Source organism: Ornithodoros turicata, chromosome 9, assembly GCF_037126465.1.
Source record: "Ornithodoros turicata isolate Travis chromosome 9, ASM3712646v1, whole genome shotgun sequence".
Classification (NCBI taxonomy): Eukaryota; Metazoa; Arthropoda; class Arachnida; order Ixodida; family Argasidae; genus Ornithodoros; species Ornithodoros turicata.
In genome coordinates, this window is record NC_088209.1 from 6,090,412 (window position 1) to 6,100,296 (window position 9,885).

General features: G+C 46.1%; 2 long non-coding RNA genes across 2 annotated transcripts; both read right to left on the bottom strand.

Annotated features, from left to right (window-relative positions):
* Positions 1-2,768: 2,768 nt before the first annotated feature.
* Positions 2,769-3,562, bottom strand: LOC135369250 (uncharacterized). The gene is made up of 3 exons (XR_010415024.1): positions 3,501-3,562; positions 3,357-3,421; positions 2,769-3,294 (listed from the first exon to the last, which is right to left on the bottom strand). It is a non-coding gene; the product is annotated as an uncharacterized LOC135369250 (long non-coding RNA).
* A 15-nt stretch (positions 3,563-3,577) lies between these two features.
* Positions 3,578-4,682, bottom strand: LOC135369251 (uncharacterized). Its single transcript, XR_010415025.1, has 3 exons — positions 4,651-4,682; positions 4,380-4,590; positions 3,578-3,634 (listed from the first exon to the last, which is right to left on the bottom strand). It is a non-coding gene; the product is annotated as an uncharacterized LOC135369251 (long non-coding RNA).
* Positions 4,683-9,885: the final 5,203 nt, after the last annotated feature.

Here is a 9,885-nt window from a genome sequence, read left to right on the forward strand (position 1 = left end):
ACAGTAATTAACGATTTCACCTGGCGTTCTATTTCCCTGTCGTTGTGCAGATCGCCTGCAAATAGAGTAAACAGACAATGAAAATGCATGGCGCAGTCGAACATATTACTTCACAGTTATATTAATTACACACCTGAAACTGCAAGAATCCAAGGCGAAGAGCGATTTGGCTTCACGTCCAGGGCGGAGCCTTCACTCTTTGACACTTCAAACGAGACTGACTGGTCTGCTCGCGGTTATAAGAAACGCTTCGACTTACGGACAGTTGCAGTGTCAGACGGGTTGCAAGAACGACAGCATAAAGTGAGAACAACAATACGGCATTGTTTTGGTAGGCGTCACCACTCGCCAAGTCGGCTTCACCTAGCGCACGGGTGCATTAGGTGAAGCCCACCTTACAAAACTACCATCAGGGCCAGACTGTACGTAAGTTTCCGCCGGGAATGGCGAAATGTAGCAATTTGGTATCAGGTGAAGCCCACGTTACGAAACCGCTTGTGTTGCTTCGTGTCGTTTTCTCCCCTTCTTATCCTTTGTAATATTATGTGCATTTTCATTTCTCAGGATATCTTTACCTATTTCTGTTTTTGTTTTGGAACTTGCTTCTTGTCTTTTTCTCTTGCCTTTTTTTGTACTACCGTCAAAAGTGGAAGGGAAAAGAAAGAAAAAAGACAATACACGGGAGAGTGATCGCAGCGTCGCTGCTTCTCGCCTCCCCATCGGTACCACGGGCGTTCCTGTGACTTTTTTCAGTGTAAGGCAAAGAACTCCCTGGGGGGGGGGGGGGACTTACAACTAATAGGCAAAAGAGTAGCATGAGGGCAATCGAAAGCTCGGATATGCAGACTCGGACTGCCGCTGATGAGGACAAAGAAGGAAAGGTTAACCGGGTATAGTTCTTGACTACCTAGCTGCGAATGAAGAGCCGGAACTCCCCCCTGGCCCCCTTCCCTCGTACTTCCATGATCTGTACTAACCTCTCTTTGCTTTTCCTTGTTTGCTTTTCCTCTCTTTTTCTCTTTTCCTCTCTTTGCTTTTCCTTTTTACCAGCTATAGTCCACCGGTGACACTGCGCTGTGAAGGTCGTCAAAAGAAGGAGTTCATGGGTTCAGTCATGGGTTCGGCTCCATGAAAGGTCGCAGCGATTAACAACAACAAAAAGGAAAGCAAACAACAGTGGGATATGCGCCTGTACGTCATGATTGCCGGTCAGGTGCGATACTGGATCACGCGGGTCGGGTCGTTCTGTTTGTCCGTCTGTATGTTCCAGCCTCACGACAGCTACTTTCCAGCAAGTCTCTCAGACTCTGCATGTATCACGAACGCTGTTGCAACCGGCAAGATGAAGGTCCCCATTCATCATCTTAAGAGGGGATACGAGTGAGGCGGCATCTCCGATTCACGATTTTTTCGCTCGTAGATGGCGCCACACGAACATACGGGTCTCAGCCTGGAGGAAGCTGTAACCATTACCCTTAGTACAAATAACTCACTCCTCCGCAGGATTGTGTAGTCCCAAAAACACGTGTGACCTCCTTGACTATTGAGATGCAGGGTTCTCACGTCATGTTTGGGTTGCCAAGGTCAACTCAGCTACAAAGAAAGAAGGAGGTCCCGACGAAAGCCAATTCTTCCCTTTTGTCCCTTTGTGGACTGCATCTGGTGACTTCTTGATGTTTTGCTATCTTAGCTTGTCTGACTTTCTGGACGCAGCGCGGAGTCCAAATGTTATATTTCGTTGGCCCTCGCTTATCTATATATAGGCAGCGCGCGCTAAATCTTGTCCCGACACTATCGCCCCCGCTCGACGGAATGCGCCAAAACGGCGTGGTACTATCTATGCCGTAGGCAGTGCAGGAGTGCAGGGCCTCGCTTCGCTTGCTTGCATGGAATCGCAAAGACCACGAAAAAACGGCAGCTATTGCTGCGTGGTAGGGTGCCACAACAGTAAGGTGAACGTGAGGGGGAAACAGCCTCGTGTGAAGTTTTATACATTTCCGAACAAGTGGTTCGAACAAGGGCGTCGGCGACAATGGATAGCGGCTGTACGAAGAGTGAAGTAAGTCTAAAACTGTTGTGGTTGAGTTTTTCGGTTCTAAGATGGTTTGTACTTTTTTGTGATTGCTTCGTGTAGCCCGGATGGCACTCCTTGGGAGCCAAGCCAGACGACTGTCATCTGCAGTTGCCACCTCGTCGGCAACGAAAAAAGCGCTGACCAGACGCATCCTTCCTACGTCCCCTCAGTATTTCCAGCGATGTACAAAGCCAAATCCGTCGTGGGATTGGCGCCTGTTGAGCGTTATGAAAGGTAAGCAACCTTCGACATTTCCATTAGCACATTAGCGATGACACAACGCACGAAGTTGTTCGCATTTGTGTGTTTGCTGCTACATCCGCTAACGGTAGCTTTACCTGGCTTTACGGACACAGACTCAAGCGGCGATCTCAACGTAATGGCAACACCACGGCTTCAGTGACACTTTGTGTTAGTAAAGAAGATGGTGTGCCTGGACTGCATGGAGATTTGCAAGATGAGGAATTCCAGGATGAAACATACAATGAGCCTCCTTCCTCAGATTCTAGTGGAGCGTTGGAACCACCTTCATCATCATCTGTGGTAGGCATTGTACTTGCAGAAGCAATATTGTGTATTACTTAAGTGCGCATGTAAAATTGCCATTTATTCTTTTTGTTTATTTATATTTTATTTTTTGACAGGGCACACAGACAGATGCAGCCAATGGAGGTAGTGGCAGACCGTTCTCATTTATTGCTTCAACACGATTTGAAATATCATACAGAGCACCAGGTCCCAACTTACAGAAATTGAACTGACTAGAATACGTGGACTAACCAAAAAAATTAAACCAGAAAACTTAAGGTCTAATTACATATTCATTTAGACCTGGGAGCCATTCTTGGCAGCATGTGAGTAAAATAGAATGTCTCTAGTTTTGGAACAAGTTCACTAAGCAGATCATCGTCACGCTCTACCATCACATTCACTGACTGCGCATCAGAATATACAAAAAAGAATGCCTCTGTTACATTCATGACATACATTGCAATTTGCACTTGTGTATAGTATTGATGCGACTTTTTAAGCACCAGCTTCCCTCCTTCATACTGTAGGTACTGAACGTAGCTTGTTTCAGATTTGCAGTCAATGATTGGCTGTCCTTTCCGGCCAAATGGGCATTTGATTTCAAGCAAATAAAGGCCATCAGCCAGCCGCACTACCCCATCCGGGCTTGCACATAGCCATCTTTGTTCAGGGTGCACCAAGAGCCCAGCCTGAAAAATTTGGAAAAGGCATGAGATTAACCGTTTGAAAGTAACAGTTCTGATTCTAGTACCTGATACACTATTGTTGGGAACTTCCTCTGGAACTCCTTTGCAGCAACTCCCTCCATCTGCGTGCCTTTCAGCGAATGTGCATTTTGTGTTAAATCACAAAAACACACTAATGTTTGATGAAGATCACTGATAGGAATACTCACCGTATGCTGTGGCCGCTGTTCTCAGTGGCCTGGTGGTTTTCAGTGCTTCAGCAAGTTTTTCGAAATCTGCTACCCTTGTTCTGACTCTGTGGCACTCTGTGCTTGTTAGACGTAATGCCCTTTCCTGGAACCACCTGTGCACATGTACACGTTCTTTGCAGGTGGCAGGTAACATTTAAGTGAACATGTAGACAAATGGCACTCACAGCAAATGCATACTAAAACACAAGCCAGCTTGATTTCGGCCTCGAAGAAGCATGCAGCATGCTCAACTGAAGCGGTGTGTTTTATGCACTTTACCTCACATTTGTTCGTTGCCCACGTGTTTCCATGCCAATGTCAATTGGACAGCGGGAGCCAATAGCAAATTTGTAAAAGCTTGCGGTGTCATGGCCCACTTCCTTTAACCAGTCTTTCCTTGTGAACCGATGCCCCATTAGCAGATCGACCCTCACAACACTCATTGTGTGAAATACTGATCTTCTTGAGCTACTGCTCAGAAGCAGCTCAGCTACTAGCTCCTGATCATGCATGTTAGCTGCAGCATCAACAAGCGATGCTAAAACACTCCTGCGCCCCTTTTCAACTGGGTCCTGATATTCATATTTCAAGTTGTGGACTAAAGGAGAGCCAATGCCTGGGAAGTGGTCAAAGATGTAGGACGGTGAGACTGACTGGCAGCTTGGCTTGGGTGCATTGCATGGCTCTTGAAGGGTAGAAGGATGGATGGTGGATGTTAGGGCACTATAAGCGAAGCTACTTATATCTATGTTACGCAAAATGCACATACTAACCTCAATTCTAAAGTAGATATCGAACACTGGCGATCAACATGCCACATTATCGTCACAGCTGACAGAGTTTCGGCTGATTACTTACTTGGATAAAGCTCTTCGAAAGGAAGCCGGACGTAGCTGCCTGACGCTTGACTTCCAGGCCTGCCCCACGCTTGGGGCACACTAGTGCAGGAGTCGTCTTCGGGGTTGTTTATGGCAGTAACAACGGCGGCTACATGTTTACAACGGCCAGCCACACCTCCCTTACAAGTACAATGTGCTTCGAGAATTGCACGTGGTCTAGGTGACTGAAGCTGCAAATGTGTCAAACGGACGTTAACAGCACGTCATCAACAACAAGTTAACAGACTTACCTGAACAGTTACGTTGTACGTGCGTGTGCTCGTCTGGGCAAGGCACTGCGCACTTATCTTTGACGTCCCGTCCGTGAAAACATCTTCGCGAACGCATTTCACATGTTTCGCCTTCTGAAGAAGGTACCCTTTCTTCAGATTACCGCCTCGAAAGTGGTCTCGGGTGTCAACAGGCGCGAAGCCGGCGTATAAAACACGTGAAATCGTCATACTAGCATGCGTCGTACACAAAAAGTGACAGGCAATGCATATGCGAACGCCCCGCTGGTACCACGCCGTTTTGCGGCCGATTGCCACGGGGGTCGCTTTCAGCGGATCGATCGCAGCTCCCTCAAACAAGCGCGCGCTGCCTATACCTGCTGAATTTTCTTTGGCTCCGAGTTCTCACACTAGAACATTTTGCGGACGCATTTTGTATTTAACTGACTATTCTGATTTAGTGTATTTACCTTGCGTCTGTGTGCAAGTGAATCTAAATTTATTTGTCGCTACAAACATTAACCGAATAAGCCCTCCGAAACCTAGACAAGATAAGCCGTGCAGCAGACCTTTGCATTTTGTCTTCTTTATTTGTTTTTTCTTTTTCTCGGACAGCGTGGATGTGCAGAGATCCAAAACTGCAGATGCATACTCTAAATGAGGGGAACTAATGTTTTGATTGTAGATGGGTAGAAATCCAGCTAACCGGTAGAGATGTAGGAAGGGAGTTGCCTCAGGACAGCAGCCGCCGATATTTCGAACAGAGACTGTTGAAGAAGAACAGTCTCTGAAGAACAGTCTCAGAAGAACAGAAGAAGAACAGTCTCTGTTCGAAATATCGGCGGCTTCTGTCCTGAGGCAACTCCCTTCCTAATGTTTTGATTGATTGATTTGTAAAAGAAAAAAAATGGAGATGTTAGTCCCGAGCCACTCGGAACTAATGCTTTATATGCTGTTAATTTAATATGTTTTGTTGTACCATGGCGAAATTTCCTTCTTATAGTTTCCACAGACGAGCGGCTTTCGAACACATATGGATATCCGATTTCAGAACTTTCCCTTTAAATATGCCGCCAGCAATGAGAAGGGCGCCCAGAAGAAGCACAGACTGTCGGCTGTGTAATTCGTCGGATTGTACCCACTTTCCTGTTCAGCTATGTTGTTCGTAAATGACAAAGGTCTTAAAATAACCAGTGGCCTCCCCTCTTCGGCTGAACAAAGCAAACAAATAAATAAAAAAGCAGAGGACACTGATTGCCTGCACCGTATGCTCGAATCAAAACTTACGGAAAAACAGGTGCGTACGACCCACTCCACGGAGCTTTGAACTCCTTTCAAAACAAACGCCTTCGGCCTTCCCAACAAACGGCGTCGATCAAACGTCATTCGACCAAACGATTTTCGATGAAATGGGCGGACACCCAGTTTTAGTTTATTTACTTTGCGCCTATGTGCAGGTGAACCTAAATTTGGTCCTTACAACATACATGTATCCTTCGAAACCTAGACAAGATATCAGAAGGTCGAAACTTAAAAGGCCGAAAAATTAAAACATCGAACGATCAGAAGGCTGAAAATTCAGAAAATCGAACTATCAGCAGGCCGGAAAGCCAGAAAACCGAATTACCGTAAGGTCGAAAAGTAAGGAAGCCAAGATACGGAAATTGTTATTCCAACTGCGATAAAAAATGAGCTTACAAAGTAAGTAGGATAGAATTGTTGAGAATTAATATAAGGAATAAATCGTTTCACCAAACTTCTCTTTAGATAACGTACTTTCGATCACTTAGGCAGAAAACAAAAAGTAAAAGTAGAGATGACTGTGTTATTGTACACGACGACAATCACGTTCGGGTTGCCAAATATATAGAGCGACACCATCTCCTCTAAAATTCATTGAGTGGGTAGTACAAGTCATTCACTGGCAATCACCCACCAGGCACTTTCTTTTTGTAAACATGTCCCCAAGAGTCTAGGCAGCTAAGACGCTCAGACTTGCAAATGCAGGTTGCAGTACATCAGTACAAATAGTGTTCCGTGAATTTTGGGAGCAAGCCTTTTTTTTTTTTTCAGAACTTGCCATTTTTTGAGTCAATATACCCAATAAGCACCCTTCTTTTGGGTGTAATATGTGACACCCCTGTTACACCCATCATTAGACCCCGAGCCCGAGAACTCGGAAGAACTATCGAAAGCCAGAGGCCACCAAGAAAGGAAAAATATATATTCGAAAAGTTACATCTGCTACATCAGGTAGATCCACAACGCTGTGCTCAGGGCAGGTATTGGGAATTAATGTGCTAAATGCTTTTTATGCATTTAAAATAACTTTGTATGATCTTGTCCAGCGCATGCCACTTTTTGGCAGCATCCCTCGTGTACTGGGGTTGATCTTACAGCTGTGGATAGAGAAAGAGCTTCTTTTGAAAAAGTTCAGTTAAAAAGTGAATTTCTACGTGGAGTCTTCTTCAACGTTTTATTCATAAATTATTTATTTCGCAGACATACTCTTGGAATTCCTTATTTTTCGGCCTTTCCATAATCCAGTCTTTGACTGTTTGATATTACCTCATTAAAAAAAAAAGAAAGAAAACTGTCTTCCAATTTCAACACATCGGGAGAGCGAATGATAACACCACTCGGTCTCACTGTGCCTCACCTCCCCTAACCCTACCGTTCTTTTTACGTGCATGCGATGCGAGACGAATATTGTGTGGCTGTGTAGCATAGGTGGGGAAGTCACTTTTATTTTGTAGCGCACTACCGTTACTCACTACTTTTTCAAAAAGTAACTCGTTACGTTATTCGTTACTGTTGCGGTAGTAGGTAACGCGTTACTAACGCCGTTACTTCCGATATGTAATGCCGTTACTTTTGCATTACTTCATGAGGTTTTGCTTAACATGTACCATTTTTGGTTGAGTCACATAAGTGCATTGCGCAAATCAATACAAGCAATGTTGGGCACAAACAAGGGTCTCGCATGAACACAACTTACGCGTACGATTTATTGCACCCAGAAGTAGTTGATGTTCAAAATTTTCGTCTGTGAGCTTCGCCCGTAGGGCTGAGAGGACGCCTAATGACCAGTGAGTGCTCCTTGTCAAGGTTGATAGAGACGGTGACCTTTTATCTCACATAGTAAAAATCCAAACAGCCAATCCCGTGGTACTTTGTTACTTGTTCAGATGGTAGAGGCTATTTTTCTGCAGCTTTTGCCCCATTCGTCCGAAAAACACCAGAGGGAGTGAAAAACAGAGGTGGTAAATGAAGGTGACATCTCAACCAGGGTATAGGTCAATAACCCTTCTTTTGCGTTTTTTGTGGGTGTCGATGTGACCTTAATTCTTGTCACTGTTGAAGGTGAACAGAAAAAATCGGGGATTTTCCCGGATTCTGCAGGCACGCTCCTCGCTCAAGCTTACAAGTTTAGACGATGAAGCAATGTTCCCGAACACGCAGTAACGCATAACGCCGTTACGCGTTAGTTATTAAAAATGTAATGACGTTACGTTACTCATTACTTTTCTCCCAAATGTAATGCGTTACCATATTTCACTACTCGAGTGTAACGCGTTACCGGTAACGCACTACTTTGTAACGCGTTACTCCCCACCTATGCTGTGTAGCAAAGCTTTCCTCGTCTATGCCGCCTATTCTCCCTATTCTCACTCAAGGCCTTCCCATTATTTTGCGACGACCTACTCAACGTGGATTTCTTCAGACAGGTTTCACGACCTCAATTTCGCGCTTCCGCTGCCGGGGAAACCCCTTCTGGGATAGGGTGCCAGAACAGTGACTGCATTCTGCGGAACGATATGAAGTTCTCTTCTGACCAGCAATGTGGCGCTACTGTACGATGGCAAGACGGGGCAGTTCACGGAGCCGTACATACCTTAAGTTTTTTCAATACTGTGAACAACTGGAGGCATGGACAGGCATGACATGGACACGTAAATATTCAAGAAAGAATTCCGCGTAAATGCTACTGACTACATTTCACATATGTGCTAGAGTAAACGAGCTACGAACTTCCAAAAGCGAGAGACCGAACTTATAAATTTTTTGTAGCTTTCGTAAGGTTTTTAAAAACTTCTGCAAAAAAAATTGCAAATGTCTCCAATGCGAATTTTTCGAAATTCTAAAATCTATCGAACAAGGCTATTTTGGTCCAAATCGGTTCAGTATTAGCTGAAAAAGATCGCATTGTTTCGCCCATAGAGAATACATGGGGCCGCCGGAGGTCGTATCCCCTCTTAAAAATAATGTTGTTGTTGCAACCACCGGGATCTGTTGTGGCGATGGTGGCTCCTTATTTTGGATAATGTTTCTCCACCAAGTCATTCGGGCGGAAGAAGGGGTCCTGGCAACGCTGATGGCCGTTCAGCGACTGCCACCAATGCATCCAATCCAGGTGCCCCTGCAGCAGCGCTCTCGTCGTCCCTTATCCTTTCCGTATGATGTGCAGCTTCACTTTCGCCCAGAGGCTTTCGATGCGCAGGGTGTTGGTGGCGGTCACGGAACACACAAAATTTACGCTGTGGTTCACTGTTGCGTGCTCCAAATTCATGTGTGTCCCGTTGACCTCGCGCAGGTATCGTATGCACCGGTAGGCCCGCCATTCGACGGCCGCTACTTTTGTTCCCGGTGCAACGTTCCGTCGAATGAGTGGGCCAAGAGTCCTTGAGATCCCTTCGCTCCACGATTTTCATACGAAGCTTGCCGGTGCTCGAAGACACGACCCCCACAACCCAGGGGCCGCGGTCATCCCGGTCCCCGTGGTTTCTAGACCGAGGTACGCTGTCGCCGCGCAGTGTCCTGCCCCTATTCGCTTTCCACCAGCCACGAAGCAGGGTTTTGTACTTCCTCTCCTGGGCCCCCCATGCGTGGTCGTGTGGCCAGCTCGGAGCTGACCAGCTGCAGCACAAAGCAGGCCAAGTCCACGAGTGCTTCGCGGTGGAAGACCATCGTAGGGTACGCCAACTGCGCCATAGCCTTCAGAGCCATGCCTTTGGCCATTGCATACAACAGCCAGAGAATGGCCTCCATGGACATTTTCACGTTTGGCCTGTCGGAGTGGTCAATGTAACAAAAGAACAATCTTCTAGTCGTGTCTTGGTGGTGCGCCGACAAGGCAGCTGAGAGAGCTGCAGAGAATATATTAGGGAACTTTTACTCCAGATGTTCACTGGTAGACGGCACAGACTTAACTAGGGGCGTACAGGTAGGAGTTGAGACTGCACCCCCTCCATGCTT